The sequence below is a fragment of the Rhincodon typus genome, chromosome 10 (genome assembly GCF_021869965.1).
Source record: "Rhincodon typus isolate 14 chromosome 10, sRhiTyp1.1, whole genome shotgun sequence".
Lineage (NCBI taxonomy): Eukaryota > Metazoa > Chordata > Chondrichthyes > Orectolobiformes > Rhincodontidae > Rhincodon > Rhincodon typus.
Genome location: NC_063341.1, coordinates 14,772,836 through 14,782,735, shown reverse-complemented (window position 1 = coordinate 14,782,735; position 9,900 = coordinate 14,772,836).

Here is a 9,900-nt window from a genome sequence, read left to right as displayed (position 1 = left end):
CTCCTCTGATGCTGCTTGGCCTGCTGTGTTCATCCAGCTCTACACCTTGTTATCTCAGATTCTCCAGCATCTGCAGTTCCTACTATCTCTGTCAAAATTGAATACTTTGGATGAAATAATAAAATAAGGTCTTGTTTACCGACGTAGCAGAGAACAGCATATACTCAGCTAATAGTTATCCCTCAGTCAATGACAAAAAGAGATCTGGTTATTAAGACATGGCTATTTGTGGGATTTTGCTGCATATAAATTTGGGGCCATGTTTCCTACATTACATCTGTGACAAGATTTCAAATAAAAGTTCTTTGTTAGTTTAAATTGGTCGGGATGGCCTGCTGTTGTGAAAGGCACCATAAAGCAAACCATTTTCCTTTTAATGCTTAAGGATCAGAATCACTGCGGTACAAGAATAATGCTACCTGAAGTAGAGGGAAGACTTGGATTTTGGATCTGGTTTTGTGAATTGGATGCCTGGTGCTCCATGATCTATGCTCTATTACCCGAAAAAAGCCAATGTGGTAAAAGTGAAACTGAAAGACATCTGATTGCAAATGCCACCATTCAGCCACATTTTGAATTCTACATACGACAGAGAACTTAGTCCAAGGTGGGACCACACAGGGAGAGTGCAGATGATGTCAAACCAAAAGGAGAAACTTGAAGAGTTCGTCAATGTAAGCCATATCCTGGGACGTGTGTTATTTAAGTATCCTCCACTGTGATCTATAAAATAAGTTGAGGTCAGCTATCTTTTACTTTTGAGCAGTTACTATTTGTTGTTAGCAGTTCAGATGTCAATAGGAGAGAGCCAAGAAGTGTGACATGTTTATAGACATGATACTGCATTTCTTTTTAAGGAGTGACGTATTTTTAATTGCAATCAGTAATTATCACTGCTTGTGAATGACACATGAACAGCCATATATTTCATAATGAACCGCAAAAGACAAGAGACATTTGAACTTAAATGCTACTATATCATGGGTTTTGAACTTCACTCCGTCACAAGGAAGAGCAAATCATGTACAAAACCCAACATCAATTAGCATTTACCCGGGTGGCATATTATGGAAGAGCACCAACTACCACGGAATGTGTTACACAGTTTAGAATATTATACAATGCAATATTGCACAAAAAGATGCTGAACACTTCGCAAATTATAAATAGAAGCTTCAGTGGTTGATTGATGTCACTAATATGAGTTAGTCACTGGACTTGCACTCCAGAAACTATTATGCTTCCTAACAACATGTTTGAGCAGATTTCCTATAGTTCTGTCTACCAGTGGTTATTTTTTGGATGCTCCCTGTGGGTAAAATATATTATCAGGAAAATCAAAGTCACTGTAGCATCTTCAGACCTGTGAAACCAATCATAATGCAAATGGAAACTGCCTAAAGACAGGAATTGCTGAAAACGCTCAGCAAGTCTGGCAGAATCTGTGGCGAAAGAAATAAAGACAATTTTCATCAGAACTTCTCCTTTTTAAACCAGTGCAGACATAAAAGGCCAAATGGTCATGATATATTTCTATATCAGTGTCTGGAGTCTGATGGACTTGTATAACTCACTGATTTCCTATGGTGTTACTCACTAATCCCGTTACAATGCTCTTTATAAGGACAGATGTATATATGATATATCCAGTTCTTCAGTTGTCTGTGTCCCTTTGCAAACACACCATTTAATTTCTGATAATTAAACTCTAAATGAGATCAGAGTACAATTATTATCTAACTGATACCTAGTTCTTTCTCATTTTTCATTATTGTCAACCAGGTTCTAGACATAGTCTCCCTGTTCTCAATTAAAATGTCTCCTGTGAATGCAGGACTTTTCATGATCCATAGGACTAACTTTTCTCTGTATCATTTTCTTCTGAGTCCTGAAATTTGCAGTTTGATACTTAAAGTGTGATGGGGACATATAACAGACAGCAAATGTGTGATTTTTATTTTGAGATAAGCCCCTGCAGTGCTGTAATAAAAATAGAGAATGCTGGAGAAACTCAGCAGGTCTGGCAGCATCTGTGGAGAGAGAAACAGAGTTACTGTTTCAAGCCTGATACGAATTCTCTCAGAACTGAAGCACATGTACCTCTGAATCTCTTGGAAGGTTATGGGTTCAAGTCCCACAGTAGGAACACTCCAATTGAAGAGCCTGTCGTTTGAGGGTGACACCAATATGATGACTGGCATGCACAGTTTCCTAAGTGTTAACAGTGGCAACTGTTTTCCCTCTCACGTGGGTGTAAAAGTTCCCATGACATTTTTGAAGACGAGGAGGGGAGTTCTCCCCTTATCCTGGCTAAAATGTATCACTTGACCAACACCATGATCCATGAAATGGAAACATACACAGAGAATGCTGGAGCAACTCCATGGGGAGAGAAACAGAGTTATGTTTCATATATTAGTTAAGGCAATGAATACAAAAAGTTGTATTTAATTAAAACAAATGGGAAGAAATAACATAGGAGATAACTTAGAACTAAATGTGATAAATTGTGTCAGAGAAAATATGATGTATAGAATATGGATGCAAGATGCATTTTTAAAATCTCTATCTAATCCATTTAATCAAAATGTCCTGGGTACACAGCAGCAGATGAAGTGTGGCTATTTGATTTGAGTATTATTGTGTTACTGCAGTTAGGGATTTATTATAGGGCACATTTTGACAGGTAGTTTTACTGTGCCCCAGTGTCCATTATTTGCGGGTGATAATCTTGTTCGTAAGCATCAATGTGGAACTTTCTCAGCAAATCAAACGTGCTTCCCTCCAGCTGATGTCCACATACACGTTTTTCCAGTGGGCATCACTGGATACTAATTAAGGACGCTGAATAAATTTCCCTTTACCTTAGATTGGTTGTAGCACCTTTAACATTATATTGGCCAAAGTGTTGAATTCCCTTGACATGGTAGACACTGAGAGGTTCTCCTCTTTGATTAAGGAGGCTAAAACATGAAGCCACACTCTTAAAAGTAAAATGGGAAATCTCAATCTTCCATCTTGCAAATTTTAAAGGCTTTTTCAAGAAATTGATAGATTTTTGATCCCCCAAGGCATACAGTGCAGATAGAAGCCATCCAACCCATTGAGTCGGCACCAACCCTTTGAAGAACATCTCACCCAGGCCCACTGTCCCCAACCCTATCTCTGCATTTTCCATGGCTAATCCACTTAGCTTGTACATCTGTGAGAGGAGACCAGAGCAAATCCACAAATACACAGAGTGAATGTGAAAACTCCACACAGACACTCACCCAAGGGTGGAATCAAACCTAGGTCCCTAGCACTCTCTGGCAGCAGTGCTAACCACTGAGCCACCATACAGGGAGTGGACAGGAAAGTGTGGTTGAGATAGAAGACCAGCAATAATCAGATTGAACGGCAGGGCAGGCATGAAGGAGCTTTTACGTTCTCATGTTGTATCCTTGCCAGTTATAATCACTGTCTGGAGATTCAATGCGAAGTATTTCTTGACCCCTAATCTAATAAATCCATCCCTAAGAATTGTTTCCGATAACTGAAAAAGGGACGCAACAGTTTCCCACAGGTCTCTGGATGGACAGAAGTTTTGCTGAACAATACCACCCTCTTGTGTCCGTGTCTCTAACTACAACAAGTTTCACATTCTTACAATTTGATTGGTCACTTACAGATACATTTATACACCATCAGTCTCTTAGAATTTCAATAAAAAAAATTACTCCCAATTGAAGGGTTAATTGCTTTCTTTTAGTTCATGACGTATTTAAACAAAACCTAGTGTTACCTCGAGCTGATATATTTGCATGGAATGAGGACATATGGCCCATCATACCTGTGCTGTCAGCAATGGCAAATCAGCTTGTTCCACTTTCCTGCCCTTTCCTCGTAGTGCTGATTTTCTTTTCTCTTCAAATGCTTATCCAATTGACCCTTTGATAGAATTTGTGATCGAATCTACCTTCACCACCCCCTCAGGCAGTCCTACAAAAAGATTTTCCTCACAGCGTAATTGATTTTTTTTATCAGTCACCTTAAATAGATGTCCTCTGCTTTTGTACTGATTGGAACAGATTCCCAGCATCTACTTTGTCTAGACTCCTCATGACTTTGCAAAACTCTACTAAATTTCCTCTCAGCCTTCTATTCTGTCAAGAGAACAGCCATTTCCTTGCAATATTTACTGCTTTAAATCTTTAACATTAGTTAGTAGCATATGAAACACACCCAGTATTATAATGATATCTCTATTAAGACTGATCTTTGCCATACTGGAAATTTTCCTCATAAATTCAAAATCTCTACTGCATTAAATTGATTACTAGATTTTCTGATAGTTTGTGTTGCTACCGAAGGCTATTTCAATGCTTTACAGACTAAACATTGGAGAATTGGTATCCACTCATAAAATTGGAGTCTGATCGAGACTAAATGCCTGTTCAAGGTGTGTTTCTGGTGGACCGGATGCCCAGGTTTTATCAATACTCTCTGTACCATATTGAGGAAGATGTTGAAAGTTATACAATACTGTTTAATGACCCCCATCTTTTGGCTCCAATGTTCTTTGGTGCATTGTACTTTGTGCCAGTACTGTTGCAGGAAAATCCACGGCCTTAAATGCTAAATGTGCAGATTGTCTCAGCATGTGCCCTGGTATCCAATCACCCTTGAAACCAGTCTTCAATATATTAACGTGATCCAGAGTTTATACAACAAGGATTGCAATTTAAAGGTAGGTCTTTGAGTCAGATGAACAGATTGGCCCGTTGGAACACCACACTACAACATGCAGCTCACAACACCAAGACATCTGACAAAACCATAATGCACAAGTCTTTTAGACATAGAGGTCCTCAGCATGAAAACAGGCCCTTCTGCCCAACTTGTCCATGCCGTCCAGTTTTCAATTAGTTCCATTTGCCTGCTTTTGGTCCGTATCCCTCCATACCTAATACATCCATGTACCTGTCTAAATGTTTCTTAAATGATGAAATTTTCCCAAGTCAATTTGCAGTTTTTTTTAAAATTTAGGATAGATCAACAATTATTCACAAATAAAAATAATTATTATATTTCATATTCCATCACCTGCCTGGAATTAAACAAAATTGCTCCAATTCTTCTTTAAGACGGCATTAAACATCAGTTGCCTCTTTTTATTAGCTTATAAAGGCTTCTGCTTTTCTTTAAAGTACAATGCAATGCACATTTGACTTCTAGGTATAGAACAAAGAATTCCTTAGCAATTATCTTAAAGGTATTGACAAGGAAATATTTGAAAAACATTTGATTAATTTTGTTGTATTTCTAAATGTGAATTGGAGTGAAATGATTTGTCATAACAAACCCCTCACATCAATACATGCTCACAATGTATTTTTCAACTGTTGGGTGCTTGAAATACAATTTTCAGAGCAATTCTGAAGTTGATGATGAAGAAAGAAAAAGCAGTTATTTAAATAGCGGTATACATCACCTCAGGATGTCCCAAAGTGTTTTATCGCTAATAGTGTTGCTTCTGAATTGTGGTCTTTGTTGTAAAGAAGGAAACACAACAGACAGTTTGCACATTTTGCAGTCACAAATAGCATTGAATTAATGATCAGAAAATGCTTCAGTGATGACTACACAAACACAAATTATAGAATAGACAATACAACTTACTCAGCCTGTTTCACCATTCAATATGGATCCTAGGTGATCATGGACTTTAACTTTTCTCTTCTGCCCTTATTCCTTGTTTCCCAAGAGATCTGCAAGGCTCAACCTTACAGATATTCAACAATGGAACACGCACAAACACTGGGGTTGGGAATTCCAAAGATTCACAGCACTTTGGTTAAGAAACTTCTCCTTAATTTGGTCCTAAATAATTGGCCCCAGTCCTGAAACTATGCCCCTCCCCCATCATGTTTTAGGTTTCCCAGCCTGTGGAAGCAAATTCTTAGACACTGGATTTTCACCCCCAAGTCGGGCAGTGGGACTTGGGAAATCTGTGCGCTCACAACCTCTTGAAGTAACATGACTCTTGGATTTTTAAACCTACCTTTATCTGAACCACTGTTTAAGGCCTATCTACAACCCTCATTTGCCGAGATGCTAATCCCAGCCCAGCTAAAGTGAAAGCCAACAGAGCAGTTCTCCCTCTCCTGATTCGAATCAGTGCTCCACTAATCAAGTCTCCTTGTTCCCAGACCACTCTTTGAACCATTTGTTTAATTGTGTAATCTGTCTGAGCCTATGCCAGTTAACACATAGCTCAGGTAACAATCTACAGGTGATTACTTTGAGGTTTTGTATGTTAGTTTGGAGCCTAATCTCAAACTGTCTCACCAGAACACCATTCCTAGATATACTTGTGTCATTGGTTTGTTTGTGGATCATGACAAGCGGATCCTCTCCAGATTATCTCCAGCCTTGAAGACATACCTTTACCCCTGATACTGTGCAAGCAACACAACTGTCAGAGTTCCCAATTGTGGCTGCGGGGAGCAGTACCAATTCCCCTGACTACACTGTCACCATCACAACCACATTCCTTTTCATTCCACCTATTAACATGGCATCCTGCATCATGGTGTGATTATCAGTTTCCCCACCCACACTGCAGTCCTTATCCTTATCTACATAGGTAGCAAGCTCCTTAGCTTAGGCTCCTCCGTCTCTACCTGCTGGATTCCCTGACTTGTAGTCACACCCTCCTGTCCCTAATCATTGACCAATTCTAAAGTATTATCGAGCCTCAGGAATGTGACTGCCCCAAATGAAGTGTACAGCTGACGATATAACCATAAGGAATGGGTACAGGAGTAGGCCCTTCGATCCTGCTCCGCTACTGAATAGGATCATAGCTGATCTGACATTCCTCATGTCAACTTTCCTATCCTTTCCCTGTAACCTTTGATTCCCTTACTCACCAAGAATCTATCTCAGCCTTAACTATACACAAAGACTCTGCACCAAAAGCTCTCTATGGCACAGGCTTCCAAAGACTCACAACCTCTGAGAGAAGAAATTGTTCCTCTTCTCTGTCGTAAATTGGTACCTCCTTATTCTGAGACTATGCCCTCTGGTTTAGATTCTCTCAGCACTCACTTTTTATTCACTCTTGGAACATAGGTGTTGCTCGCTAGCCAGCATTTGCCTGACCCTAGTTGGTCAAGAAGGTGGTGGTGAGCTGGCTTCTTGAACCGCTGCAGTCCATGTGCTGTAGGTTAACCCACAATGCCCTTAGGGAAGGAATTCCAGGATTTTGACCCAGCCACAATGAAGTAGCAGTGATATATTTTGAAGCCAGGATGCGGAGTGGCTTGGAGGGAAATTTGTAGTTGGTGGTGTTCCCGTGTATCTGCTGCCCTCGTCCTTCTAGGTGGAAGTGGTCATGGGTTTGGAAGGAGCTGAAGTTTGGATTGCATCTTGTAGAGAGGACACACTTATGCCAAGCATTGGTGATGGCATCAGTGGATGCTTGTGGATGAATGCCAATCAAGCGGCTGGTTTATTCCAGATGGTGTCAAGCTTCTTGAGTGTTGTTGGAGTTGCGCCCATTCAGACAAATGGGAAGTATTCTATCAAACCTGTGAGTTGTGCTTTGCAGATGGTGGTCAGGCTTTGGGGAGTCAGGAGGTGGGATATTTACCACAGCGTTCCTAGCATCTGACCTGCTCTTGCAGCCACTGTATTTATGTGGTGAGTCCAGCTGAGTTTCCGGTCAATGGTAACCCTCAGGATGTTGACAGTGGGGAATTCACTGATGGTAACACCATTGAATGTCAAGGGGGCGGTGGTTAGATTGCATCTTATTGGTGATGGTCATTGCCTGGCATTTGCGTAGCACGATTGTTATTTGCCACTTGTCAGACCAGCTTCAGTATCTGAGGAGTTGCAAATGGTGCTGAATAATTGGCAATCATCAACCAACATTGTCACGTCTGACCTTATGATGGAAGGAAGATCATTGATGAAGCAGCTGAAGCTGGTTGGGCCTAGGACACTATCCTGAGGTGCTCCTACAAAAATGCCCTGGAACTGAGATGACTGACCTCCAACAACCACAACCATCTTCCTATGTGCTAGATATGACTCCAAGGAGCAGAGAGCTTTCCCCCTGATAACCATTGATTCCAGTTTTGCCTGGGCTCCTAGATGCCACATTTGTTCAAATGCGGCCTTGATATCAAGGGGTGTCACTCTCACCTCAGCTCACCTCCTGCCAAGCCCCTAAGAATCTTATACTTTTCAATGAGATCACCTCTTAGTCTTCTAAACTCCAACGAGTAGGGTCCTAATCTTGTTTAGCCTTTGCTCATAACGTAATCCCTCCATACCAGGGAACATCCTAGTGACCCCTGGAATCCTCAGATGGGCTCAGATTCCAGCACTGTGATGCTGCACTGAAGTTGCTCATACTGCCAACACTGACCAGTCAAATGTTTGTGCCGAACTGCAATGCATTTGACAATTCCAATTTCTTGCTGTCACAGTATTGTCCCTGCAACGTCTGTCTAGATTTATTTGTGTAATTAGCCTATTGGTTACTCACTTATAAGGCTGAAGTAAAAGCAAGTTTCCTAGCTTGGAGACAAGGGAATAATGCTCACCTGCTCCTAGCAGCTGAGAAAAAGTCAGAAAAGCAGCAACATTTTCCCCCTCTGCACTAAATTCTAACCTATACCAAAGTTCCAATTTAGTGCTCATTCGTCACTGTAATCAGGTTGCTTTTCAGAATGAAATAATTATTTCCAATGGCAAGTACAAAGAAATTACTTAAAGCCACAAGCACAAAAAAAAAATTCTTTGTGTAAAACTTTTGATACCTTTCAAGAAATTTACAAAGTAACTCAAAGCATCTTATTTAAAATGAGCCAAGTGTTGTAGGAATGTGGTGGACTTGAATGATGAATCCAATCCCTTTTAATGGATATACTGAATTGTCTTCCTATTTTCTTTACTCTCCCTTGTTTACCGCCTCCCACATTCCGTGAAGAATGAAAGTCAACCAAGTGTGGTTTGAAAGAAACTTTGATTCATGACAAAAGTGATTTCATCGTCAGATTGGCAACTATCAAGGGAGCAGATGCTTGAAAGCAAACCAAGAACCACAGATATTAAGCAATCTGCTTTACAGTCTTCTTTGTGCCCATGTGCATACCTTGGGCTACAGAACACAAATGCTCAGAACTGTAAAATCCCCTTAAGTGAGTCTAAATGTTCTAGCCCAGATATCAATGGCACATAACAATCGGGATACCATTCCATGTAATGTGGTACACCTTTGTTACACTAATTAACAATAGTACACAGTCACATTGACACTGGTCGCTTAGAGATTCCAAGGACCAGGGTCTGTCTCAAGTGGTCAATCTGTCAACAGTTCTCCTGGCACATCTTCTGGAGCAAGTGACCAATCTATTCTAACCTTGCCTGCTGCACCCAGTTGTTTATAAAATCTTCTCCTTATAATCATTTCCATGGTATAGCAATGTCCTATAAGGTAATACCTGATTTTGGACCACTCACTTATTTTTCAATTATATCACGTTGTGTTTGAAGCCCAGCATTTATTGTCCATCTTTAGTTGCCCTTGGGAAAGTGGTAGTGAGCTACATTCTTGAATTGCCGTAGTCCATGTTGCACCTGGCTGTTTTTATTCAAGCATGGCCTTGCAAAAGGGGTCCAGAGATTCTTAATTCCAGACTTTTTCTATTGAATTCAAATTCCACCATCTGCCATGGCGGGATTCGAACCTAGGTCTCCAGTTTAGGTTACCCAGGACTGTTAGTGACTAACAATAGGTAGTGTGTAATGGCAGGCTATGTGATAACAAGGCCTGGTGTGTGGGGTAGGTTACCTGGGTCTTGAGGAATATTGTTATCCCTGAACTATCTGTTGCCTGCCACTTTA